Source organism: Urocitellus parryii (genome assembly GCF_045843805.1).
Source record: "Urocitellus parryii isolate mUroPar1 chromosome 8 unlocalized genomic scaffold, mUroPar1.hap1 SUPER_8_unloc_1, whole genome shotgun sequence".
Taxonomy (NCBI): Eukaryota; Metazoa; Chordata; class Mammalia; order Rodentia; family Sciuridae; genus Urocitellus; species Urocitellus parryii.
Window position 1 is genome coordinate 80,133 of NW_027551785.1, and position 11,054 is coordinate 91,186.

Genomic DNA, 11,054 nt, shown 5'->3' on the forward strand with positions numbered 1-11,054 from the left:
AAGAAGCCTAACCAAGATTCATGCTCACAACAGCAGTTTTCCATCTGTGTATGGAACACCCAGTACACGGAGAAGCACTTACCGTCAAGTTGGGGTTTTACTTAGAAAACATTCTGGCTCTCCCATAGCTTGTGAACAAAAAATGAAGGTACATAGCACAGAGCCCATCTCAGACTTGACCCTGAAGACTTCCAGAGCAGGAGTCAGCATGGCCCATTATGATCACAGAAAAATCTTAATGCACTGACAAAAAGCTTGAATCTGAGAATGTGGCTTCCACATCAACCCCAAAATGACTAGACTGTCAGGCGAACTTCCGAGTGAGAACATGAGTTCCCCTGCTGCATACCCTTCCTGGATACGGACTGATGAAATAGGGGCGAATTATGTGCCAAAACAAAACCATTTTGAGTTTAATGTAGGTGATTTAAAAATCATTCTTCTTATACAATTTAGGTTGTAGGGTCAGTTATCTACTGATGGTGCTCCTAGTTTATGATAAAAATAATTTAGGAGGATACTCATCTTTCTAGTCTGAATGGCTCTTTTTTTCCTGCCCTGGCATCAAAACCATTCCGCCTCTTGCTTGTGTGGGAAGCAGAGGACACAGCACAGTTCCTCTCTGTACCCCATGGCCACTGCAACTCAGGCATAGGACTGAGGTGCAGCCTATTAGAATCTCTGGTCAGGACTGTTCCATTCATTAAGCAGATGTCCACTGAGCCCTGCATGTGCCTGGCACTGTTTAAGGCACTGCAGATAAAAATAATGATAAGTAGAGAAAAAGGACAAAGAGTGACAGAGGTATTATTACGTTTCTGTGGTGGTCAGGGATGGCATCTGTTATTGTTTAGATATGAGGTTCCCCAGAAAAGCTCATGCATAAGACAATGTAAGAAAATTTGGAGGTGAAATGATTAGGGTGTAAGAGTCTTAACTTAATCAGTGCGTTAATCCATTTGAATGGTTAACTGGGTGGTAACGTTAGGCAGGCTGGGCTTGGCTGGAGGAGGTGGGTCACTGGGTGCCTGACTTTAGGGTTTGCATTTTGTCCCCCATGAGTGGAGCTCTCTGTTTCTCAGCTTCCTGGTGTCCAAGTCCTGAGCCGCTTTCCTCCTCCACACCCTTCTTGAGGTTCTGTTGCAGGCCCCCCCCATAATAGAGTTGGCTGTCCTGGGACTGAGGCCTCTGAAATCAAGAGCCCTGAATAAACTTCCTCCTCTAATATTGTTCTTGTGGGGTCTTTTGGTCACAGTGATGAAAAAGCTGACAAAAACAGCATCTCATAGAAGTGGCATCTGAGCAGAGGGCTGGCTGGAGCGAGGAAGCTCCGTTTAGAAATTAGGTGTTGCAGCGGCAGCAGAGCCAAGGGAACAGGAAGGGGCTCCCTGGCTCCTGCCGTCTGAGCTGGGACAACATGGGCACAGAGGTGACAATGGTGATGACGACACGAGACGGCACTGGAATGAAGAACTGACCAGGTTGAGTTCAGAGAAATGGAGCTTCTAAAGTCAGAGTGGGACTGAGCAAATCAGGCTTTCCCACGGCTGTGATTTGTCTGCATGTCCTCCGAGGGTCCATCGTGATTGGGGGCTTGGGCCTTCAGGGTGGGGATACTGGGAGGTAGAGGAGGTTTGGGAGACGGCCTAGAGGAAGGTCTCCCGGTCTTTGGGGGCCAGCCCTCCCAGGGGATTGTGGGACCAGTATAGGTCTCTTTCTCTGCAGCTCCGGGATGACTGCTGTTCCCACACCTTCCACCATATCCCATCCTCACAAGAGAACAGGCCAGTGTGGCCTCCAAAATTGTGAGCCAAATAAGCTTGCCTTCTCTAGTAGGTTAATTGCCTCTGGTGTTCTGTTGCAGCGATGCAAAGCTGGTATTTTCATTTTGCTCTTCTTAGACCTATGACTATGAAAGAGAAGTCAGAGGGTGAGAGAAAGTTGCCAAGCACAGTGGCCTGTCTTTGTCAGACCAGGAAATGAAATATAGTTTGTTGAAACATTAAAGAAATAAAATCGATATTGGTTTGTCCTTAGTTGATTGGCAAGGAACAAAAACTGTTCTGTTTCCTCCTTTGTAAAATGGCAATATTAAGAGAATGAACTTTGGATATTTCTAAACTGAGGTTCCCTGTCCCCGCCCATCCATCAAAGCCGGGGACGTAAATTGTCCCAGGGGAAGGTAGGCTACAGCTTTGACCAAAAAGTCACATTCTTGGCTTCTGAGCTTAATTTATACAGAATTTTGGAAAGACGGAGCAGAGTCGACTGTATGGAAGCCAAAGCGTTCTTGATTTGCAAAAGCTGGCTCTTCGGCGAGGTTTTGTTTTGTTTATTTTTTTCACATTTCTGACGACTTGGCACGCCATCTCCATAGCAGGCCTCCTGGATTCTGCGGAGTTGACAGGGAAATCATGGGTAGGAAAAAATACACCACGATAAAGGAGCAATTTTCCATCCAAACAGAGATAAGTGCTCGAGCAACCAGGCTGGCGGGAAGCCGGGGCTGGCAGGCCGGGGGCCCAGGGTGGGAGGCGGGCTACAGAAGAGAAGCCTCGATGGGCTGAGGGACTTCAGAGCCAAAAGGCTCCAGAGCACCTTCCTGGGGGCAGTGCAGGACCCTGAGGGCAACCTCCATGGGAAAACCCATAACCAGGGGAAGTCACACTGGATGGGCGAGAGGCCACCCTTGAATTAGGCAGCTCTGTCAGGAAAACAGATGCCACCTGCAGGAATCGGACGGGGCCATTTGGTTCTGCAGATGACAGAAGGGCTGAAAGGGCAGACAGGACGTGAGGACCCCCAGAGCCGGTAACACTGGACTTGGCCCCTGGGGAGGGGCTAGAGGATGGAAGGTTGTTAAGGTCTGTAAACAAGTCAAAATAACACCTGGTATTTTGCCAGGGGAATGTTAGAGTTCGTAAACAAGTCTGGATGGTGCCTGGCAAAATGTCAGAGGGAGTGGTTTGAGAAGTAACAAAAGTGAGCCACTAAGTGTGGAGATTCCTTATTGGTTGACTGATGTATCTAGTTTATGCTAATTAAGATAAGCTGTGCAAAATGTATAAATAGCTCTGTTGTCCTACAGTAAATGGCTCCTACTCCTGCTGTATCAACGTACACAAGTTATTCCTCACCCCCCGGTTAGTTTGCTGCAGTCGGGCTGCGGCAGAAGGTGTTGCTGAGGCCAGGAAGCCAAGAGGGTGGTGACACACGCTGGCTCCTCCATTTCTCCTGCCCCTGCTCCAAGGCCTCCAACTGACTAAACCCAGCTGACACCAGCAGGCATGTCACCTGAGAAACACAGCCTCCGGGGCTGGCCCTCTGACATAGGTGGCTAATTGCTACAGAGTGGCTCTCAGGACAAATGGGCTCAGAAGTCACCATGACCCAGGGACTGTGTCAGCCCTGGTGGACCAAAAGACTTAGGGTGGGAGCCCAGGGAACTCCAGGCCCAGCCAGAACCCAGGTGCCCAGCAAAGGATCTCAACGCATGCCCACGGGGACAGAAGAGACACACAAGGTTTCAATATATTGGTGGCATCGGGAAAAGAGCAGGCAGCAGCAGCGTTGTTCTCTCTCTTCAGCCAACTAAAAACTGGCTTCATGCACCGTGTTCCAGGATGCCCGCTCTTCTCCTGAGACAGAATCAGCAGTGCCAGAACCCACCAGGCCCCAGCTCTCAGTGCGGGTGACCCTGCAGGCGGGCTGCCCTCCCGCAGTCATACTATGTGGTCACTCTGCTCTGACAGCAACTCCTGCTTTTCCTCCAGTGTCTCTCGCTGTTGGAAATGACTTGAATGTCAATTTCAGTGCTGGGCTCCCATCCTATGCTTCTAGCCCACACTCCTTGAGACTGGACCTCAATGGTTTTGCTGTTCTTGGATTCCTGGGGCCAAGCCCAATGCCTCCGCACGCAGTATGGTGCTCAGATGGCATTTGCTGAAGGGAATAAATGAGTGATGGAGGAATGGGGAAAATGGGGTCTCTTCCCTCAGCTCTGCCAGGTCTGTCCAAATAGCCTCTCTCTGCTTGTGCCATCAGACTTTGTTCTTGGAAATGGGAGCCAAGAGGGCTGCAGAGATGGGCTGAGGCAGCAGGACCTGGAGGGGACACCAGCTCCAGGAAGCAGTGCGATGGGTGGGAAGAGCACCCACCAGACCAGAGGGACCTTGAGCCACACAGCAGCTGCAGCCACAGGCCCCCTGCCCCAGAACCAGCTCCGGAAGCGCCCCTCACCTGCTCAGTACTTCATACACCTCGGAGAGATTGGAGACCCGTGGGAAATGCAGCTCCTGAAATTGTGGAGAACAAATCACCAAGAGAAGAATACTGTCCATCTGCTTCAGGTCTTGTCCAGTGGCTGCCCAAGTGTCCTGGAGAACCCCATGCCCACCTCCTCTTCCTTCTCCTCCAGCGTCCCAACTGCCCTTACTCCTCAAATGCAGGGCCAGGGACCCAGATCCTGGGGTTCCCCAATGGGCTCCCCACAGTCCAGGCTGCCCACCACCACCTCCCTCCACAGATGAGCGTAGGGGTCTAGAAATACGGAACCCGAGGCGCTCCACGGAAGCCTGGACACTTGTGGTATACCAGGCATTCTAGAACGAGAGGGACGGGGATTGCCTGGCCTCGGAGTCCTAGGAGTTCATCAAAGCTAGAAACCCATGAAGTACAAACACTAGAGCCTTTCTGGACAAAGAGGGACCAAGGGACCCACTCCTATTTTTGTGGCTTTTTTTCTTGAAGAGCTCAATTTAATTACTTAAGCCAAGCTACCTTGTCCACACTTTAGTATCTCTTCTCTCGGTTTTAATTTCACTTCAATAACTTTTTAATATAAAAAGTTACATAAGTCTCATACCTCAAATCTTAGGTAGGTAGTAAACTTTGTGTATACTTTTCCCTGTTCAACAAAAGTATATAACTTTCCTAGAATTGTGATCACTAAGATACTAAGTTATATATACTGATATTTAAAAATAGGCCATTTCTGATTTTGAAGGGATACAAGCTTATACTGTGAAAACTTGTGGCATCCAGAGAAGCCTGAGAAATAAATTAAGAATCTTCCCACGAGATAACATTTTAATGCATGTTATTAGTTTTTTGAAGGTAACTCTGCTCGGAATGCATGCACCCCGCTTGCCCCCACAGGTGTGGTCATGAGGATAGAAAGGGCCTAGAGGTAGCTTCAGCGATGGGTTGTCTATTAGGTCTTCCCCACCAAACACCACCATCCCCTGGAGTCCAACACACAACAGTCCAAGCTATTTCATTAAGTGTCAAGACCCATAAAAAGCATCACCCAAGCTCTCTTTGGCCATAAAAACAGACATTGGAGGACGCTGTATGGCTCTGCTCCCACAGAGAACTGGTCGAAAGCAGTTCTCTCTCCACGCTGGGAGCCAGTGAGGGACCACCTGGCACCAGCTGAGGTTTCCAGAACTGGGTCTCAAGATGACAGCAATTTGACAGCTGGGACATGAGACAACACAATGATGGCAGAGAGGGACAGCAGCAGAGTGAATGAGTCTCGATGACACTGGGACACGAGAGCCACACTTCTGACATGGGGACACCAGAGGCTCTCTTCCAGAACTGGGAGAAATGAGGTGCCCGGGGAGCCCAGAGGACCAACCACCACCAGGGGGCGTGTGCTGAGGTCCCACAAAAGGGCAAGCCCTGTCCTTATTTTTTTTTAGTTGTAGTTGGACACAGTACCTTTATTTTATTATTTTTATGTGGTACTGAGGATCAAACCGAGTGTCCCACACATGCTAGGCGAGCATTCTACGGCTGACCCACAACCCCAGCCCCACTCTATTTTTATTTAATTTTTACTTTTTAAGACAAGGTCTCGCTAAGTTGCCCAGGCTGGCCTTGTACTACTTGTCTCCTCCTGCCTCAGTCGCCTGCCTGTAGTGGAATTACCTTTATGCAGCACCACGCCCAGCTTAGCCCTGACCTTCAGATGTTTGTCACGTGTCCTGTTTTCTTAACCCATTTAAAATTACACCAGGGTAATTTTGGTGTGATTAGCTCTGATATTTAAAAAAGAAAAACAAACCATTAAGGATATCCAATGGCTCCTGACCCCTGCAGGCAGCGTGGGAAGGAAGAGCTGCCCACCCTGGTGGAGGCAGCTCCTGCTCTGCTCTCAGAGCCTCTACTCCACAGGGCTGGAAGAGCCAGTGCTCCCCTCCAAGGTCCAGGGAGAAGCAAATGAACTATTTAGCTGCAGTGCATGGACAGCCGAGTCTAGCGTGCAGCGATTGCCGGACACGACCACAGGTTATTGCTTATAAGGGACAAGAGCGTCCTCCCTGCCACTTGGGCATCACTCTGTAGGGGCCCTTGCTATGTAGGCGCCAGCCCTCCTCCAGCCGGGACTGCCAACCTACTGTCACAGTTACTCAGCTTTCCCTCTAGGTGGAGGGCAGCGACTGCCTAGCTTCAGCCTTGAACCATGCCACCAGCCTGCAGGGACAGGAGACTGTCTGCATCCCAAAGGAGCTTACACCGCAAAGAAGACACGTGTAACTAGGGACAAAAATGGCTTCATAAATAGAAGAAGCACGGCAAATACAGTACAAGGTGACAGAGTAGCACCTCCATGAGGCGGTCACAGGGACCTGGTAGGAGGGAAGGTGTAAGGCACCGGCAGCCCCCAGGAGGCCGACTCCACTCTGAGGCCACCCTGCAGCCACCAAGCTCATCCTGCACACACTCTGAAGGTGGCAGTCACCAGCTGGTACAGGAACTGTGGAAACAACAGCCAGGGCACGTTAAGTGCTGCCACCTCACGCAGCCTCAGACTAGAGGCCCTGGTCTCAGCCTCCCACAAGTAGCCTGGGTGGGTGTTTTCGTTTAGTGCATTTTTAAAATGTTTGCTGCCATCCTGATCTGACTCCCCGACCTCCAGAACCAGGAGAAACATATACATGTCTGTTGCTGAAGCCCCGCACCGGGTGTTTTCGTTTAGTGCCTTTTTAAAATGTTTGCTGCCATCCTGATCTGACTCCCCGACCTCCAGAACCAGGAGAAATATATACATGTCTGTTGCTGAAGCCCCGCACCCAGTCTGTGGTTCTTCTGTTACAGCAGCCAAAGAGGTACTTGAAGGATGTAAAGAGAAAGGTTAGTTAACATTAAGATGAAGACTGCTATTTCGAGTCACAATCTCATGCTAAAATGGTAAACTACAAAGAATCAAGATTCGAAACTTAGAATGATGTGGAGTCACGTCACTTATACAGCAGCCGGACCCACGGACCAGTAAGAACAGCCTGGGCTGGGTAGGCTTGGGGGACCCATTCATCCCTTTTCTCTTTGGCAGATAGAACAAAATAATGAGACTGGGCCATCTTTACAGCTCATTCCCTGATGCTCTAGTTTGGGTCCGAGATGTCCCCCCAAAGACCTGTGTGTGAAAGTTTTGATCATGAAGGGGCACTATTGGGAGACAGCGGAAATTTAGGAGGTGCCGCCTAGGGGGACATCCCAGGCCCCTGGGAGTGCCTCTTCATAGGGGGCTGTAGGTCTCCAGTCCCCTCCTGGCTATGTCTCCTCACCAAGCTCCGCTGCTCTCTACACTGGGATGGCTACCTCAGCAAAAGCAACAGGCTGAAACCCCTTTTCTGTGTGATTTTATAGGTATTTAGTGGAAGACAGATGAGCAGCACCAAAAAAATAAAAACAGCCCAGTTGGTCACAGTGATGCACACCTATAATCCCAACTACTCAGAAGACTAAGGCAAGAGCATTGCAAGTTTGAGGCCAGCCTGGGCATTTAATGAGACCCTGTGTCAAAAGAAAATCAGCCGGGCACACCTGTAATACCAGCGACTCGGGAGGCTGACACAGGGGATTGTGAGCGCAAAGCCAGCCTCAGCAATGACGAGGTGCCAAGCAACTCAGCGAGACCCTATTTCTAAATAAAATACAAAATTGAGCTGGGGATGTGGCTTAGTGGTCAGATGCCCCCAAGTTCAATCCCTGGTACCAAAAAAATAATAACCCCAAAAAACACTACACACATGGCCCAGAGGTTCCAGCAACATCTAAGCTCAGGCCCCTTCCTGAAGACACTGACATCCCTGCAGGTTCCACAGTCTGAAGTACTCACCCATGCAGGCCCAACCAGGGCACAAAGTACCAAGTGTCTCAGCAGGGGCAGGCGTGAGGTGCCCAGAAGCAGGCTGAACCCTGGACACCAGCCTAGCTGGGTACCATAATGAGTCATTAACTGATCTGAGACTCAAGGGAGTGAGTGCCCCAGGGAGATAGAAGAGAAACAGTGAACCCAAGGAAGAGGCAGATGCCCACAGAAGCAGCAAACAGCAGGGTCCCAGTCCTGGAGGTTCAGGGCTCAAGGATTTGGTACAGAATCCACAGGACTGTGGGCAGGAGATGGCCATGTCTGCCTTCCCCCTCGCCTGTGCCTGAAGGTCATGGTAGAGAGGGGAGGAACAGGCAGCAGGACTGTCACAGCCAAGGTACTGGCTCTCCTGGCCTTGTGAAGGGTGCAGACACAGCCAGCAGCTGCTAGCAGAGCAAGCCTGGGTGGAGAGGGCCAGGGCAGACCACCAGCAGAGCAGGGCAGGAACCGGGAGGAGCTGGGGCTTCATCAGAGAAGGCGGCACGGACTTCTGCTGGGCGGAGTCTGGCATGTCTGTGGGACACTCTAGGAAGGCTCAGCAGGTGACCTGCAGCCAGGAGAGATGCCAGCTGGACCAGAAGCTTCAGAGTCATGCTGGCACAGAACCCGTGTGCCGAGTCCTCCAACACCGCACGCTGAAGGACCGAGGGCATCTGAGAGAAGAATGACCCCGAGGCTCAGGGCAGAGCATCAGCAGACGCAAGGTGCTGGTGCAGGCTGGCCTGGGCCCCGGAGCACCTAAGGCCTCACAGGGCTGCTGGTGGGCAGGGCGACAGAGCCCACTCATCCTGAAAGGGAAGAAGGGTCACAGGCAGACAGAGCTAAGGGAAGGGCAGGGCACCTGGTTCCCCGGGTCTGTGGGTTTTAGTGGACAGCTGATGGTAAAACAGACATGAAGAGCTGCAGTATTTACAGAATTTCACATTCAAAACATAACAAAATTTCTAGTAAGGACAATATAATCCACCTGCAAAGAGAATATGATTTCCACATATTAACACACACACACACACACGCCCCAGGAAGGCCTGGCGACAGAACACAGGCCAAGAGGCTTGCAGCACTCAGGATCTGGATCTTCCCAGGAGAAACGCCAGCAGAGCCCAGGTAGTGACCACTCCACAGACTCTGTAAGACAAGGACGTGGGTCAGAAGCCTGGTTCTTCTGTGACACTGGCAGGTCTCAAAGTAGCAGGCAGACTCCCCCTTCTTCCCGCCAACCCCAGAAGTCCTTCCTTTCTTCCTGGTGCCAACACTGAGCTGCTTGCTCGTCTCTCAGGGTCCATGGCTCTGGGATACAAACAGTTCACCTTCCCTAGTGATTTAGATCAGAGGTTGGCAGGAGGACAAAGAGCTGTTTGGGAGGCTACCATTTCTCTTCTGCAGTGCTGTCCACTACAGATCCAGCTCCTATATAGCACACCAGAATCCTCGTAAAATTTCAGTAACTGCAAGTCTGTCTTTCAAGTTACTCAGGGCGAACCTTGACTGTGCATGTTATGGTCCAGGCTATATGGGCAATAACCAAACAGACTCCATTTTACCCTGAGTCTCCATGTCATGTAAGAAATGCTTCTGCCATGGGAAGGCCCCACCCCTGTACCCATTACCTAGCATAACATACTTGACAACACAAAATAGCAATTCTTATACAATGTCAAATTATTCTCTTTGGTTTCCATTTTTCCTGGGCAATCTACAGAGATTGATTGTCTATACATTCGTAACCATTCTCTAATGTGTACTGAAATAGGGTCATTTTGATCTCCTTCGCCTCTGCTTGCCTGCTGCTATACCAACCTGAAAAGTCCCATGAGCATTACCAATGTACCCATTGCATTGTCTCGCTAACTGCCCAATTCAGCTTCTGTACCTGCTAGCTTGCAGTTATGTCAACCCGGATGTGATTTTTGCCTTTAAATATCCTAAAACGCTCAGTCTTGGGGCTGTTCCTTGCAGAGACAGTTATAACCCCTCCTGTGGGGGGCAGTCACTGGCCAGCCGGCTAAATACTCTTCAATCTGGACAAAACTGGGACTTGGTGTGTTTTCTGAGCAACCTGCCTCACAACAGTGCACACAGCTCTTCTTGGTTCTGCCACTGGCTCCTTCTCTGTCCCCACTACCACCAGGCTGGGCCATACCACAGACACATTGGCCTCCTGGTGCCCCTGCCCTCCACCTCCTCTTTAGCCTACCATAGCAGAGAAGACAGTTGGATGGTGCCCTTCCTCTGCCCAAACCAAGTGATCCTCAATTCCTCCAAGTGGCCCTTACTATGCCCACTCAGACAGGACCCAGTTCCTCCTTGCCTCATCCATCCTCGTTTGCCTACGTCGGCTCACAGTGGCCTCATCGGCCCTCGGTGAGGTGCCTCCCCAACTCAAGGACCCTGCCCTGCACTGTCCTGAGCACCCACTGGCTCACCCTGACATCCTTGAGTTTTTAACTCCAATACCGGTATAGGGAGACCTGCAGGGTTGGGTGGCACCTGTACTCCTTCAGGATACTGCGGGCACTGCCAAAAGAAATTTGCAATCACGCTAGGCACCAACCAATCACCTGATAGAAAGGCAGTTTGTTGCAGACTACCCTTTACACCAAGCTCGGCCTCCGAGACACAACTTGAAGTTACCGTATTTGGGTTGTCTGGCCCCTTAAGCCCATCATTGTAGCGTGGACACAGTAATTGGGAGGAAAGGAGGCAGAGCAATGTTCACACTTTTTCCTCAAAAAGGGTGCCGTCTTTTGGGAACTGAAGGCTTTCCCCTGTGGCCCTTGGAAAACCTGGCCCCATACTAACCAAGTGCAGACTCGCAAGGTCATGCCTGTTAGTCCCACAACAAAGCCCAATCTGCCGCAAGCTTCCCGAACAAAAAGTCCTTTCCTTTGAC